At 43.6% G+C, this 14,630-nt stretch overlaps 1 protein-coding gene across 4 annotated transcripts in view; it reads right to left on the bottom strand.

The window, feature by feature from the left end:
• Nucleotides 1-14,418, bottom strand: part of ACSL3 (acyl-CoA synthetase long chain family member 3) — a 75,282-nt gene extending 60,864 nt beyond the window's left edge. For 3 of the 4 annotated variants that reach the window (XM_043577973.1, XM_043577970.1, XM_043577972.1), the window contains exon 1: nucleotides 14,307-14,418. The gene's annotated coding sequence lies outside the window, so the exon portion shown is untranslated. The remainder of the gene's footprint in view (nucleotides 1-14,306) is intronic. The other variant, XM_043577974.1, reaches the window with a different exon arrangement.
• Between the last annotated feature and the right edge of the window lie 212 nt (nucleotides 14,419-14,630).

Raw genomic sequence — 14,630 nt, 5'->3', positions numbered from 1 at the left:
ATTAAGCAGCATTAAAGAAAACTCAGAACTGAGCCAATGGCTGGATTTAAGTCCTAGAAAGCTGAGGGGCAGATCTGAGAAGCAAACAATCAGCCAGGCAATCCCTCTCCTCCACAGTTCCCACGTCCCAAAAAGGATTTGTTTCTAAGTCTTTTTTCTGATTACGGAATCCTCTCCCGTGATAGCAAGGCTGCCTGCACAGCCCAGTGCCTGGCCTGCAACTTTTGCGAAGAGAAACACTGCTTCTGTCCGAAGTGTGTGACACCGCTCCGCTCCCGTCTCTACCCCAGACAACCACAGCAAACGTGACATTCACAGGGACCCAGCAGCCTATGAGCTAGGAGGCCCGTATCAAACACATGGACGTGTTGATGTGAGAATATTCTCTCCAGAACTTAAAACTGGAGTCGAATTAAGAGAATTTGCGAGAATTAAGAGACGCTAAAAAGCCTGCCAAAGTAAACTTGTCCTTCAAGATTGAGTTGAAGCCTCTCTGTGAGGTCCTCCTCGGTCCCACAGACAGAGCTACACTGACCCCTCTGTGCTGACTCATCCCCCCTCCCTTCCTGTCTAACACACAGAGGCATGAACAAATACAGAATGAGTAATCCCAAGTGGCTTGACAGATGCAACACAGAAAACGAGGGAAGTTAGAAGTGAAAATGAAATATAGAAACAGGTAGCAGATAGAATGAGGTGGATTTTTTAAGCAAAGCAGTTGGTTGATCCAATTTGTTTTATCATGATTCCTTGGGCTATCACAGAAAAGAAACCATAAAGGATTCCAGGTATGTAGTTACTGGAATAGCCCAAGTGAAGGACAAAGAGGTCCAAAGTTTAGGGCAATAGTTACAGAAGAAGGATTAACTGTAGAGATTTTTCTCAAGTAAAGCCAATAGGATATGGGGAATGTGAAGATTAATCGTGGAAGATTAGCATCAACACTTCTAGAACGTTGGGTGACTTGTACTTGACATGAGGAAATGAGAGGAAAAGCAGCCACACGGGAGACTGCACGAGGACAGGGCTGGATACTAAGTGTGTGGGAATGACCAGGAGAGATATTCAAGATTTTTGTCAGAAATATAGGACTGGGGCTCCCAACAGAGCTGTAGGTGTAGATGTGGATTTCAGAGTCATCACTGACCCTACCTGCATTAGAGTCCAAACCATGAAATCCCTCAAAAATAGTATATTCACCTATAAGGACAGATGCCACAAAAGCCAGTTAGAAAGGTTAAAAAAAAAAAAAAAAAAAAAAAAAAAGCAATCCCTACCAAAATAACACCAACATTCTTCACAGAGCTAGAACAAACAATCCTAAAATTTGTATGGAACCAGAAAAGACCCCGAATAGCCAAAGCGATCTTGAAAAAGAAAATCGAAGCTGGAGGCATCACAATCCCAGACTGTAAGATGTATTACAAAGTTGTAATCATCAAGACAGTATGGTACTGGCACAAGAACAGACACTCAGATCAATGGAACAGAATAGAGAACCCAGAAATGGACCCACAAACATTATGGCCAACCAATCTTTGACAAAGCAGGAAAGAATATCCAATAGAATAAGACAGACTCTTCAGCAAGTGGTGCTGGGAAAACTGGACAGCGACATGCAGAAAAATGAACCCGGACCACTTTCTTACACCATACACAAAAATAAACTCAAAATGGATGAAAGACCTAAACATAAGACAAGAAGCCATCAAAATCCTCGAGGAGAAAGCAGGCAACAACCTCTGTGACCTCGGCCACAGCAACTTCTTACTCAACACGTCTCCGGAAGCAAGGGAAACAAAAGCAAAAATGAACTACCGGGACCTCATCAAAATAAAAAGCTTCTGCACAGCGAAGGAAACAATCAGCAAAACTAAAAGGCAACCGATGGAATGGGAGAAGATAACTGCAAATGACATATCACATAAAGGGTTAGTATCTAAAATCTATAAAGAACTTATCAATTGCAACACCCAGACACTTAATAACCCAGTGAAGAAATGGGCAAAAGATAAAAACAGACACTTCTCCAAAGACATTCAGATGGCGAACAGACACATGAAAAAAATGCTCTATATCATGCATCATCAGGGAAATACAAATCAAAACCACAATGAGATACCACCTCACACCTATCAGAATGGCTAAAAATTAACAACTCAGGCAACAACAGATGTTGAGGAGGATGTGGAGGAAGGGGAACAGTTTTGCACTACTGGTGGGAATGCAAACTGGTGCAGCCACTCTGGAAAACAGTATGGAGGTTCCTCAAAAAACTAAAAATAGAACTACCCCACAACCCAGAAACTGCACTACTAGGGGGATACAGGTGTGCTGTTTCAAAGGGGCACATGCACCCCAATGCTTATAGCAACGCTATTGACAATAGCTAAAGTATGGAAAGAGCCCACATGTCCAGACGAATGGATAAAGAAGATGTGATGTACACACACACAGACACACACACACACACAGACGCACACACACACAGACACACACATACACACACACAATGGAGTATTACTCGGCAATCAAAAATAATGAAATCTTGCCATTTGCAACTACATGGATAGAACTAGAGGGCATTATGCTAAGGGAAATTAGTCAAGTCAGAGAAAGACAAATATCATATGACTTCACTCATATGAGGAATTTAAGATACTAAACAGATGAACACAAGTGAAGGGAAGCAAAAAGAATATAAAAAACAGGAAGGGGGACAAAACAGAAGAGACTCTTAAACATAAAGAACAAACAGGATTGCTGGAGGGGCTGTGGGAGGGGGGATGGGCTAAATGGGTAAGGGGCATTAAGAAATCTACTCCTGAAATCATTTGTTGCACTGTATGCTAACTAACTGGATGTAAATTAAACAATAAATTAATTTAAAAAAAAATAAGAACACTGTTCTACAAACCAAGGGCAGACGATGAAGGTCAATAAGGACACTGTCAGGAGTGTCAAAGGCTACAGAGAAGGCAACAAGTAGATATAATATTAATGCTCAAGTACTTGGCCTGGCCTGAGACAATCTATCACACTTTCTCATCTTCCTTATCAGGAAATTTCTAAATTATAATCTGTACATATTACTCAACCAGCTAGCTATTCAAATGCATATTTTATCAATAGTAAGTCCGCTCTTTCAGAATTCCTGAGCTCCCACTAACAAGCATATACTGGTCATTTTGGGTCAGGTTGTTGGCCTTCCAAAATTTTTCTGGTGTTATGTTCAAGTCTCTCAACTCAATTTAATAGACCCTATCTCACATCCTTTACTGTGCCGGGATGCAAACACTAATTCATGCAACAAAATATGAGTTACTTCTATATGCTGGGCACTGGGTGTGCATCAGTAGATAAAACACAAAAATATACCTGTCCTCACAGAGCTTTCTTTCTAGCGCAGGGATACATTAAACACAGCTACTGTCCCCTAAGGAGCCCCAAAGAAACACATCATGTTCCAGACTTACCTAGCAAGATAACAAACACATTTATTATTTCATGAAGCCAATGTGAAATCAATCAGTAACAAGAAATACAAAGCTATAATTAATCACCTACAGTGAACCTGCCTGTCCACTGAAATCATACAATACAAACAAACACTATTAACTTAAACACACATGCAGTCAGCTCTCAGTTACCTGGGTAAACTATCAACGCATCAAGAGCAATTCCCTAATACTGACTCATGTTTCTGGGTTATATCCCATCCAAACTTCTACCATGTAGTCTTCTAACACGATATAGTGTGAAAATATACAGTTTTAAGACTTCATAAACTAACTCAAATCATTACACATGCCAGTTTTACTATGTGCACCACTTTTCAAATGAACTTGCAGAGACACGCTCCCTAAATCCAATACCCTTCAATTCATTTCCCAGAGCCCATTAACCGAAGCTCTTGAAACTCTTCCCAAACTCGATTCATCTCTGAAGCCGCCTCAAACTAATAAGCCTCCAAGCACCGACCTAGCTTCAGTCTAAGAGTTCAGTCTCTAAACTTGAAGGATCACAACAAGCCCCTTTTGGTAAAAACTACTGGTATTCCAAACACGTGTACCTTTAATACTGTGTATATGTACTACTGTCCTAGCATACTGTAAATACTACAAATCATGCATAAAACATAGAAATTCTTAAAAAGAAGTAAAGTTTCTAACCTTTTCTTCCTGCACCCTAGCGATGGGTTGCATACACACCAGGAACACAAGGACCCGACAAGAAAGGCTCATCCTTATCCGAAAGAAACTGAAGCTCAGAGGTTAAGGAGTTTGCTGTGCTCATAAAAATGAGACAAAACTAGATTTGGGGATTCAAGTAACAGTGTGGTCCCAAAGCTCAAGCTTTTCATCACCCTTTTCTCCCAGGCCAATCTCCTTCCTTACACCTGGGGTCCCATGAGCTCCCTCCCTGACCTCACACCAAGCTCCTAGCCAGCTGCCACTTCTCACAATGCTCCCACCTCAAGATGCTACTAGATAAAAACAGGAATTCCTTTTATGCCTCAGTAAATGACACACAAACCAAACACTATGAATTTCTAAAGAGAGTGCTATGCTGTCTAAAAAAGCATACAGTCTACAAAGAGAGGCTTAGTTTCAGGGTAAATGATGAATACAAATTCTTAAACTCTAGCATGTCAGCAACACCAGGAGTTACAATTCAAAAGGAAAATGACTTAAGAAAATATTCACTATGGATATGTAAAAAAATAATGACAAACGTATTATGGTCCATGTGGTATAATTTCAATTAATGTTAATTCTGTTTACATTAAAATTATGTCAAATACAGTTCTAAGATTAATTGTGGTTTATTCTGGTCGTCTATGAACTAAAATAAACTCCATGCTTCATCTTAGAAATAACTCAGGGGTGCCTGGGTGGCTTAGTCAGTTAGATTAAGTGTCTGACTTCGGCTCGGGTCATGATCTTGTGGTTCATGGGTTCAAGCCCCACATAGGGCTCTGCTGATAGCTCAGACCCCGGAGCCTGCTTTGGATTTTGTGTCTCCCTCTCTCTGCCCTTCCCCTGCTCTCTCTCTCTCTCTCTCAAAAATAAACATTAAGGGGCGCCTGGGTGGCGCAGTCGGTTAAGCGTCCGACTTCAGCCAGGTCACGATCTCGCGGTCCGGGAGTTCGAGCCCCGCGTCGGGCTCTGGGCTGATGGCTCAGAGCCTGGAGCCTGTTTCCGATTCTGTGTCTCCCTCTCTCTCTGCCCCTCCCCCGTTCATGCTCTGTCTCTCTCTGTTCCCAAAATAAATAAACGTTGAAAAAAAAAATTAAAAAAAAAAAAATAAATAAACATTAAAAAAAAAAATTTTTTTTTAAAACTCAACAGGAGGTATCAAGTCCAGAGATCAACAGGAGGTATCAAGTCCAGAGATCAACGGTCCCGAATGGGAAGAGAGGAATTTCTGGTTGTTTCACTGTTACAGTAAAAAAAAAAAAAAAAAAGTCAAGGTCCAGAATGAGGATTACTACAAGGTCCAGAATAAGAAACCTATATGGTTGAAGATCCTGGCCAAAATGATACTGAATATTTTACAGAAACATCAGAAGAAACACCAATGAAGAAAAATGAACTCTATTACATTTCCACAAAATCAATTTAGAACTGAAATAATATTCAAAGGTTAAGAGCTATCTATTGCAGCAATCAGCATAGTTACTATCTAATAAAACCCATGCAAATACCCCAGCGAATTCCGAGTAGTAAACACATAAAATGAACACACAGAGAAATGCACAAAGCAAACTAATAAAATTTCAAAGAAACCAAAGAAAGAAACAGGGCACAGATAACAAAAATCCTGAGACAAGAGGAAGAGGAAAGGAAGGTGAAGAAAAAGAACGCTGATGGAGAAGATCATAACACTACTGAGCATGAAAGGATTACAAACAAGGAAACTGAACTCCAGAAAGGCTAACTGGTGTGGAAAACACCACGCCGCCAGGCACGATATGGCCAGTGCACATCAGCAGCCATGGTGACAGGGTTAGAAACACCTTGGGCCAGACCCCCAATGCTCTTCCTGCAACAACTCAGAGCCCACATGAGCCTCCTCATTTGCTGGTTGAGCAGTCTCCCTCCTACTCCTAGAACCTTCCATTCATTCAGCAATTATTGTCTCAATTGAAAGAATCAATGAATAAAGTTTCACAAGCTCTTAATTGTTTTGTTGTTTTTCCACCCTCTGTTTTGTGCTTCCCCCTGGGCTGTGATTTATCCACACAGCTCTCCTAGTTCCCTTTCTATCTGCCAGCCCTGCTCTTCCCCAACTGCCTTGGACATCCCATCTGTGCACCAAACTCAAACTCAACTCTTTCTTCAAATCCAACTTATGTCTCCTTTTGCTCAGCTGACCTTTCCCTGGATGCCCTGGCCAAACACAACCATTCTGACCTCTGCATGGCTCACTCAACATTAACCACATCTCGTGCGTATCTTCCTACAGCTTGAACATTCTTGTCTTTAAGAAAAAGTTCCTACTCCTCTTTAAATGACGTACACTGTTATTATATGACGGATTCTCTCACATACTGGATTCATAATACCTCGTTATTGCTTACCAAAAAACTACTCCTGAAGGACACAGAAAAACAAAACAAACAAAAGACAAAGAGGTACAAGGAAACTTTTGGAAGTGATAAATATATTAATTACCTTGACTGTGGTGACGGTTACATAGGTGTATATATGTACAAACTCCAACTGTATACATTAAATATATGCAGATTTCTGTATATCAATTAAAAAGCAGAGAAAGGAAGGTGGAAGAACAAAGAAGAAAAAACTGAAGAAAAAGAGAAGACAGAGAAGGCGGCAAGCAACTAACACAGGAGGTCAACTGTGTGCCCTGAACTACCATCTGTTGTCTCCCTTAATGCTCACAATAACTCCGTGAGGCAGAATTAAAATATTTATGTTAATTAAAATATTTATGTTAAAGAAACGGAAATGAAACGCTTAGAAAGGTTAAGGAACCAGCTCAAATTTACATAGCAAGTTTTATACACATGGTTGGCAATGATTCCTTCTCCACTCCACAGCAGAGTTGATGATATAGGATAATTAATGCATTTAGGAATGCCACCTGAATCATTGTCAAGGTCATATGACAAAAGGTATTTAAAACAAGAGGGGACTCTTGTTAACAAGTTACTTGAATGAGAAGTACACTATGTCAACCTATTTCAATGTGCTTTATATACATTTCTGGAAAATGAAAGCACAAGATAAATCCTAAATTACTAGTGTTAAAATACAATAAACTACGTAATGTCCCTCTCAATTTTCTCCTACTTACAATATCTCTTCTCAGTCTCCCCTAACTAAAGGTTACAGTACATTAGACGTTTCTTTGAAGTATTATTTGTATATGCAAAGATAATAATGCTGCTTTAGAAGAGAAGGCAATAATAAAAAGTGGATAGGGGCGCCTGGGTGGCTCAGTCGGTTGGGCGGCCGACTTCAGCTCAGGTCATGATCTCACAGGCACAGTCCATGAGTTGGAGCCCCGCATCGGGCTCTGTGCTGACAGTCAGAACCTGGAGCCTGCTTCGGATTCTGTGTCTCCCTCTCTCTCTCTCTCTCTCTCTGCCCCTCCCCTGCTCATGCTCTGTCTCTCTCGGTCTCAAAAGTAATTAAAAACATTTTTTAAAAAGTGGATAACTTAGAATATATTGCACACTCTAAATACAGTTAAAACAGTTAATATTTATGAAGTGCTGACTGTGTGCAGACACTTACCTCACATAAATCCTTATAACGACCTACAGGTAGATTCTATTATGATCCCTATTTTACAGAAGAAGCAATGGAGTCACAGAGAGGTTAAACAAGCTGCCCAAGGTCATACAGCTAATAAGTAGAGCCGGGACTCAAATCCAAGCAATCTTAACTCCGAGTCCATATTCCGACGCACCAAATTACAACGGAAACGAGCACATTTTAGAGAAAAATTATTTAAACAAGCACTAAAATGCAGAACTGGTCAAATCAAAAGTAGATGCACAAAAATTTCCCAAGGGGAAGGGCACATATGAATTATCCCTACAGTCATTTATGAAACTTACAATGAAATATTAGGTATAATATGTGCAAAACTGCCTAGGAACAAAAAGAGAAAAGCGAAGAAAGTCAAACAAGGTTGATTAAAAGTTACTAAAAAGAACTTTAAAGGAAAAGCATCCACTGTGGTTTTGCACTACAACTAAGACAGAAGAACCTTAAGTCAAACAATGACAAGACTGGAGGAAAGCGGAGCTAGGAAAAATATACAGAACAAAGAAAAAGAGCAAGGATGACTACAGTGTCAACAGTGGAAGGACACAAGGGATGATGGTCAGGAACACTTATGCTCATATTTGGAAGGACAAACGAAGGAAAAAAGGAAACAACCTAAAGGTCTAGCAACAGAGCAAAGGGGAAATAAAATGTGGTCTAGCCCTGAAATGTCAGAGCACGTCACCGTGAAAAGAAATGAACTACACAGATATGTACATACCTACTCTGATGAAATGCAATGGAGGAAACCACAATGATTAAGTGATAAGGAGTGAAAAAAGGTACGTTGCAAAATACATACAACACTATCTGCAGTTTAAAAACACATAATACTATACACTGTTGGGGGATAGTAAAACTGTACAGAAATGCAGACAAATAATAAAATTCAGATCACCAAGTTCATGTCAGTGGTTTGACATGGAGGATTTGACAGTGGAGGATTTGAGGGAGGGAAACAGGTCTCTTTCTTTGGATTAAACATTATAAAATACTTTTCAGACATACAGAGAGCACTTTTTTTTTAACAGAAAGAAAATTAAAAAGGAACGTGATAATTAGATTATGGCATTCCAAACTGCATTATATTCCTGATCCAAAAAATTCCAAAAGGGCAATGATAATGATTCCTGAACAGGAGGATATATCCTTAAGTATTCACATTCGAGTACAAGAAGAAAATTCTAGTTAAATTCTCTCAATTCAGTTCATTTCTCTTTCTTTATGCTCTCCCTGTAAAAACAGGGCTGTGGGGGCTGGGGGAGGGCAGTAAAACTATGTGTAATCAAAATAAATATTGTCCTGAATGTCATCGCGGCTCCTTTCCTGATATAATGGTGTCTTCAGAGGGAAGAGCCCCGGAGAGGAGGCCCAGTGCCTGGGCTAATAACACAGACTCTGGAACCAAACTGCCTGACAGGAGATCCAGCACACCTTAAGCAAGTCACTTTAGATCCCCTGGGCCTCAATTTCCTCATCTGTGAAATAAAAAGGATTTTAAAAGAAAAAAAAAAAAAAACTATTAAAATTGAGAAGAAAACAGAACGAGCATCTGACCAGAGGGAGTATTAATTATCGTAAAGGTGTCGGCTATTAGCCTTCTTCCAAAGACCGTTAGTTTAGAAGAAAAACCAGGATTTGTACCAGAAAAATATAATTGTGGTTGCTTTCTAAATCAAGTAGGGGCTAACAAAGCTGACCATGACAGGACAGGAAAATGGACAGCTTTTTCACCTCCCGCGCAGTCAATGTTAGGGTAGCAGGGTAAGCGTTTTATTTTTCTAATAGTCTTTGGTATCATTATAACATCTCCAGTGTGTACATATTTGCAAACATACACACCTGGACTAAATTCAAGGTAAAACGCTATTCCCTGGCTCCCTTGTTCACCTGTCAGCCCAATTCATCTTAGAAAACCAGGCTATCACCTCCACTGTGAAGATTCCCCCTTCCCCTCCTCTGCTCCATCTGTACAGTACCATACTGCAATCCATCTGCGCTTACACCTTCTTCGCCTACACCATAGAATGTCCATACGCCTCGTTCTTTTCGTGAACCATGAGGACCTCTTTGAGAACAGAGACCAGCAATCATTTGCAAATTCCCAGTGTGTCGCAAGATAGGCACTAAATACGCACGTGAATGAATGAATCGATTCCACTATATTCTCTTATAACAAATACCTTCAGAAACCAGTAGAAACCTGTATTTGGAGGTGGTTTATCCAAAAGATTATTTAGGTATCTTCAGTTCTAATTAAGAATTAGCAGATCAGGGGCGCCTGGGTGGCGCAGTCGGTTAAGCGTCCGACTTCAGCCAGGTCACGATCTCGCGGTCCGTGAGTTCGAGCCCCGCGTCAGGCTCTGGGCTGATGGCTCAGAGCCTGGAGCCTGTTTCCGATTCTGTGTCTCCCTCTCTCTCTGCCCCTCGCCCGTTCATGCTCTGTCTCTCTCTGGCCCAAAAAATAAATAAACGTTGAAAAAAAAAAAATTTTATAAAAAAAAAAAAAAATTAGCAGATCAGTTGAAACCACTGAATCATCTACCAGTTCTTTTTTTTTTTTAATTTTTTTTAATGTTTATTTATTATTTTTGAGAGACAGACAGAGTGTGAGCAGGGGAGGAGCAGAGAGAGAGGGAGACACAAAATCCCAAGCAGGCTCCAAGCTCTAAGCTGTCAGCAGAGAGCCAGATGCGGAGCTCGAACTCATGAAACCATGCGATCATGACCTGAGCCAAAGTTAACTGACTGAGCCACCTACGTGCCCCATTATCTACCAATTCTTTAGGCCTCAAGGTGGGAAACATTAGAAGTATGGAAGTATACTCCAGTAAAAACAGAAGCTAAACTTTGAAATTAAAAGAACTAAGGCATTTAAAATGTCAAGGAAACAAAAGTAGTCTAAAAACTTTCTTATGAAACTAAAAATAGCATGTACGAGAAGCTATCACAAGATTTAATGTTTATATCTTCTCTTTTTCTCCTTTTTCAGAAAGGAACGAATCACAAGTCAGATGAAAGGATTTTCCCTATTAAAGTGGATAAAATCAAACCTAAACCATGTATTAAATCAATTTCACATGATGCTTCTATAGTGAGGTTTTGTAAAGACCCTATCAGTCAGCTAAAGATGGGCTGATTTTTAACTTAACAATTCTTGGCAATTTTTTGGAAATTGCCAGGGCTCCACTAGAAGGTACTGATTCGCAAAAAATCAATTCCAGGCCTTCCTTGGGCTACTACAGCAGGGGTGTCCCTCCTCCCAGCTAAGGGGCTGGCCTCACTTGGATCCCACCCCCTCCCAAGTTCTCAGGAACTTTGCACAAAGAAGCTAGCACTTTTCTCATCTGTATTCAACCTCTCCCTTCCAAGGAACACCTTCCCATCGGCTTTTAAATGTAAACAATACTCAATTCCCCTCTCATTGGAGCCCCCACCCCTGCAGGCCCACTGCTTCGGACTGTGCCCGCACTTCCCTGGCCACTCCTCCCATCTGCGGTGCCTCCTCTACCCGGCTCTATCCCAGGCCTCCCCCAGGTCGTATTCTAGTCTCTTCACAGGCAATCTCACCCAGGCCAGAGGGTTCACCCACCACCTCCACACTGATGGCTCCAAAACAGTAAAACTAGTAATCGCTGGACATCTCCTTCTCTCAACCTGCAAACTATTAATCACCATGTCTGGCAATTCTACCTCCAATTTTCCTTTTTCTCAGTATTTCTGCTCATGATATGAGGCTCTTAAGAGGATCAAACGGGCTAACGTGATAGTACTTTGAAGGGAGACAGGGGGGACTTAAATCTGAGTATTAGTATTCATTAAATTTAAATCTCCTTGAAAACAGGGCCTTTATCAAATTCATCTTTTTATTTATTCCACACGGCACACCAACGGTGCTGTGCAGGCAGATAGCATTGAGTAAGCGTACTGCAATGCATTATTTGCATTGGCTTAATACACATTCAACTGAAATATCCATATACTTAACAGCTGGTATTTCCCAAACCACATTATTATTTCGTCTCCTAAGAGGTGAGAATTTTAAGTGTAAACTACTCTGGTTACCTTCGATCATTATGATGCTGGCTTACCTAAGTGAGAAAACCCTGTCACCTTTTTTGGCCTGGCGTTCCTGACAACCTCCAAATCCCATCAAGTCCAAAGCTCACCTAAAGATCCTTGGTTCCCAAACGTTCTTGTTTGGAGGGGAAATTTTAAGTGTTACAGGAACATTGAGGCCGGGAGGCAGAATGCTTCAAAAAGCTCCCCATCTCATTTTTCTATCTTGCGATGTGAGCTAGAGCACGCTGGGTAGGAACCAACACCGTGAAATGAAAGGAATGTTATCGTTCAAAAGTTCTCAAACTCTCGCATTATGTACATTCGATTACAGACTCAGAACGCAAGACTGTAAAATCTCACGTCAGTTCCAAAAACTCCCTCATTTCCACCTCAATCGCAATCCTCACTATACTCTTCATTCACACAGCACTTTTCTTTCATTGCACTTCTCATAACCTGTAATTATATATTTATCTGGAGGATGATTTGCTTCATACGTTTCCTCCATGAGGGCAAGGATCACCTCAATTCTGTTCATTGCTGTATTTCCAGCACTTACATGGTGCCTAAAATATAACAGGCGTTAAAAAGGCTGTAGCTGAGCAATTAATTGAATGAGGAATAGAAGTAGTCATTTAAGCAGGGAAGCACATAAGCAATGAGAACGATCCTGAGGCCCTAAAATCTGACCCCCCCCCCAAACCAGTGGGCATGATTTTCCGCTCATAATTTATCCATCCTTCGTTTCTCCATCCCCTTTTCCTTCCTTCCTTCCTTCCTTCCTTCCTTCCTTCCTTCCTTCCCTCCTTCCTCCCTTCAAGGACATTTTAGACTGAAAAAATATTTCAGCTTTGAATCCCGACCAGACATCTTAATAAATCCAGTAACTGAGACCCAAAGACACCAGGTGACCTGTCACCTGGACCCTGCTCATAAAAGAAGAGAGAGCACGAAAAGCCTAAAGAACAAGCCACAGTGACTACAGAAGTCTTAGTCATCCCTAAGGGTCAGAACCGTGCAAGAAGATGCCAGAAAACAAAAGGATGAAGTCTGTGCAACTGACTACCACGTCACCACACCTCTTCCCTGTAATAACCTTCTAATTCGCTTCAGGAGCCAACTCAGCGACAACCTTCACCTCCCAGGACTAATCTGGGGACACAAACAAGGTTGCAGTGGTCATGAAAGGTCTTCAAACTACAGCTCTCCAGGGCCCGCCCCCCCCCCCTCAAAAATCCACCGTGGCAACAATTCAGCCAGCCACCAAAGAGAGGCAGCATAATATAGTGGTTAGATTCAAGAGCTCTGGAGTTTTAGACAGCCTAGTCTGAATCCCAGCTTCTCTTACTTGCTGTGATCTGGGGCAAGCTATGTGTCCAAACTGCGGTTTCTCTAGCTGTAAAATGGGAATGAGCACCGCAACAGAGAGCTGTTAACTGTGTGAAGATATCACGTCTAATGCACTTTGTACAGAGCCCGGCATGTAATAAGCTCTCAATAAATGTCAACTATGTGTCACTGTATTCAGCCGTAATCGCTTTCGCAAGGCCTATTCCCTCTCTAGCTGCCATATAATTTTAAAGACGTTGTTCTACCCTTTCCATGTTGGAGGGGCCATACATACAACAGCTTAGAGCACATTTTCTAAATCCAGACCGGGGGAACCAGTTAAATGTCGCTGCGTCTCAGGTGGCTCACCTATGGAGCGGGCCCGATAACTACTCCCCCGCAGGGCTGCTGATAACGAGCACCACCTCGGCGTTACACATTCTATTACTGGATGTGTAATTAAAACGCACTTACGGAAAAGTAAACCTGCAACTCTCAACCCCAACCATCGGCCAACCGTGGCCCCACCAGCCAGGGGGCCAGAACAAATGCCAAGGTCGACCCCGCTCACCCACCCAATTTCTGCCCCCAGCCGGCAGCAACAGACACCCCCGCGCGTCCCTCCAGCAGGGTTTCCCGCAATCGCAGGGCTATATCCTCGCAGGGACCGCGTCAAGGCCCACCCAAAGGAAGATGCCAGCACCCCCCCCCCCCACCCCCCACTGCCCGCCAAGCCGCCCGCCCCTACAGAGCCGGGAAGGACCCAGGGCATCCTTCCTCCCCCGGACTGCGCGGACGCCCGCGCTGCGGTTCCCCCAGCTCACGTGAGCCCTTCGGCCCAGGCCCCACGTCACCCGCTTCCCGGACCCCACGGCGGCGCCTCCCACCCTGCCGGGCTGCCTCCCCCACTACGCCGCGGGCCGCCACGCGACCCCGCGGCCGCCTGCGCGCCCACCCCCGGGGCCCGGCTCCGCGGCCTCGTCGGGCACCCGGGGCCCCCCGGGCCGCTCGCGTCCCACCTCCACTCCCGGGAGGCTCTCGGGCCCAGCCCGGCCGCACGCCGAGGCCGCGCCGCCGACCGGCCCCCGCCGCTCCCACAACGGGCGCCGCACTCACCGCGACGCAGGAGCCCCCGTTCTTCCAGCCTCGGGCCCGCGCAGGCCTGGCTGCGCCCCAGAGAATTCACGCCCCGTGCCGCCTCCTGGGGACCCCGGCGCAGCCGCCGCGCCCGCACTGCGAGAGGACGACCTTCTGCTACCCCGGCCGCAGCCGCCGCCGCCGCCACCGCCACCGCCTCGTCCCAGCCCCGGCCGCGGCGACACACGCTGCCTCGCTCGCAGGCGCCGGCAGACCAGCGTCTGTTGAGCCGAACCGCCCGGGACGCGCACCCCCGGCCGGCGCTCGTTGCATATGCAGAGAGGCCGCCGCCCATTGGCCCGC

This window comes from Prionailurus bengalensis, chromosome C1, assembly GCF_016509475.1.
Source record: "Prionailurus bengalensis isolate Pbe53 chromosome C1, Fcat_Pben_1.1_paternal_pri, whole genome shotgun sequence".
Lineage (NCBI taxonomy): Eukaryota > Metazoa > Chordata > Mammalia > Carnivora > Felidae > Prionailurus > Prionailurus bengalensis.
The sequence above is the reverse complement of the archived record's forward strand: the minus strand, read 5'-3'. Positions and strand labels throughout refer to the sequence as shown.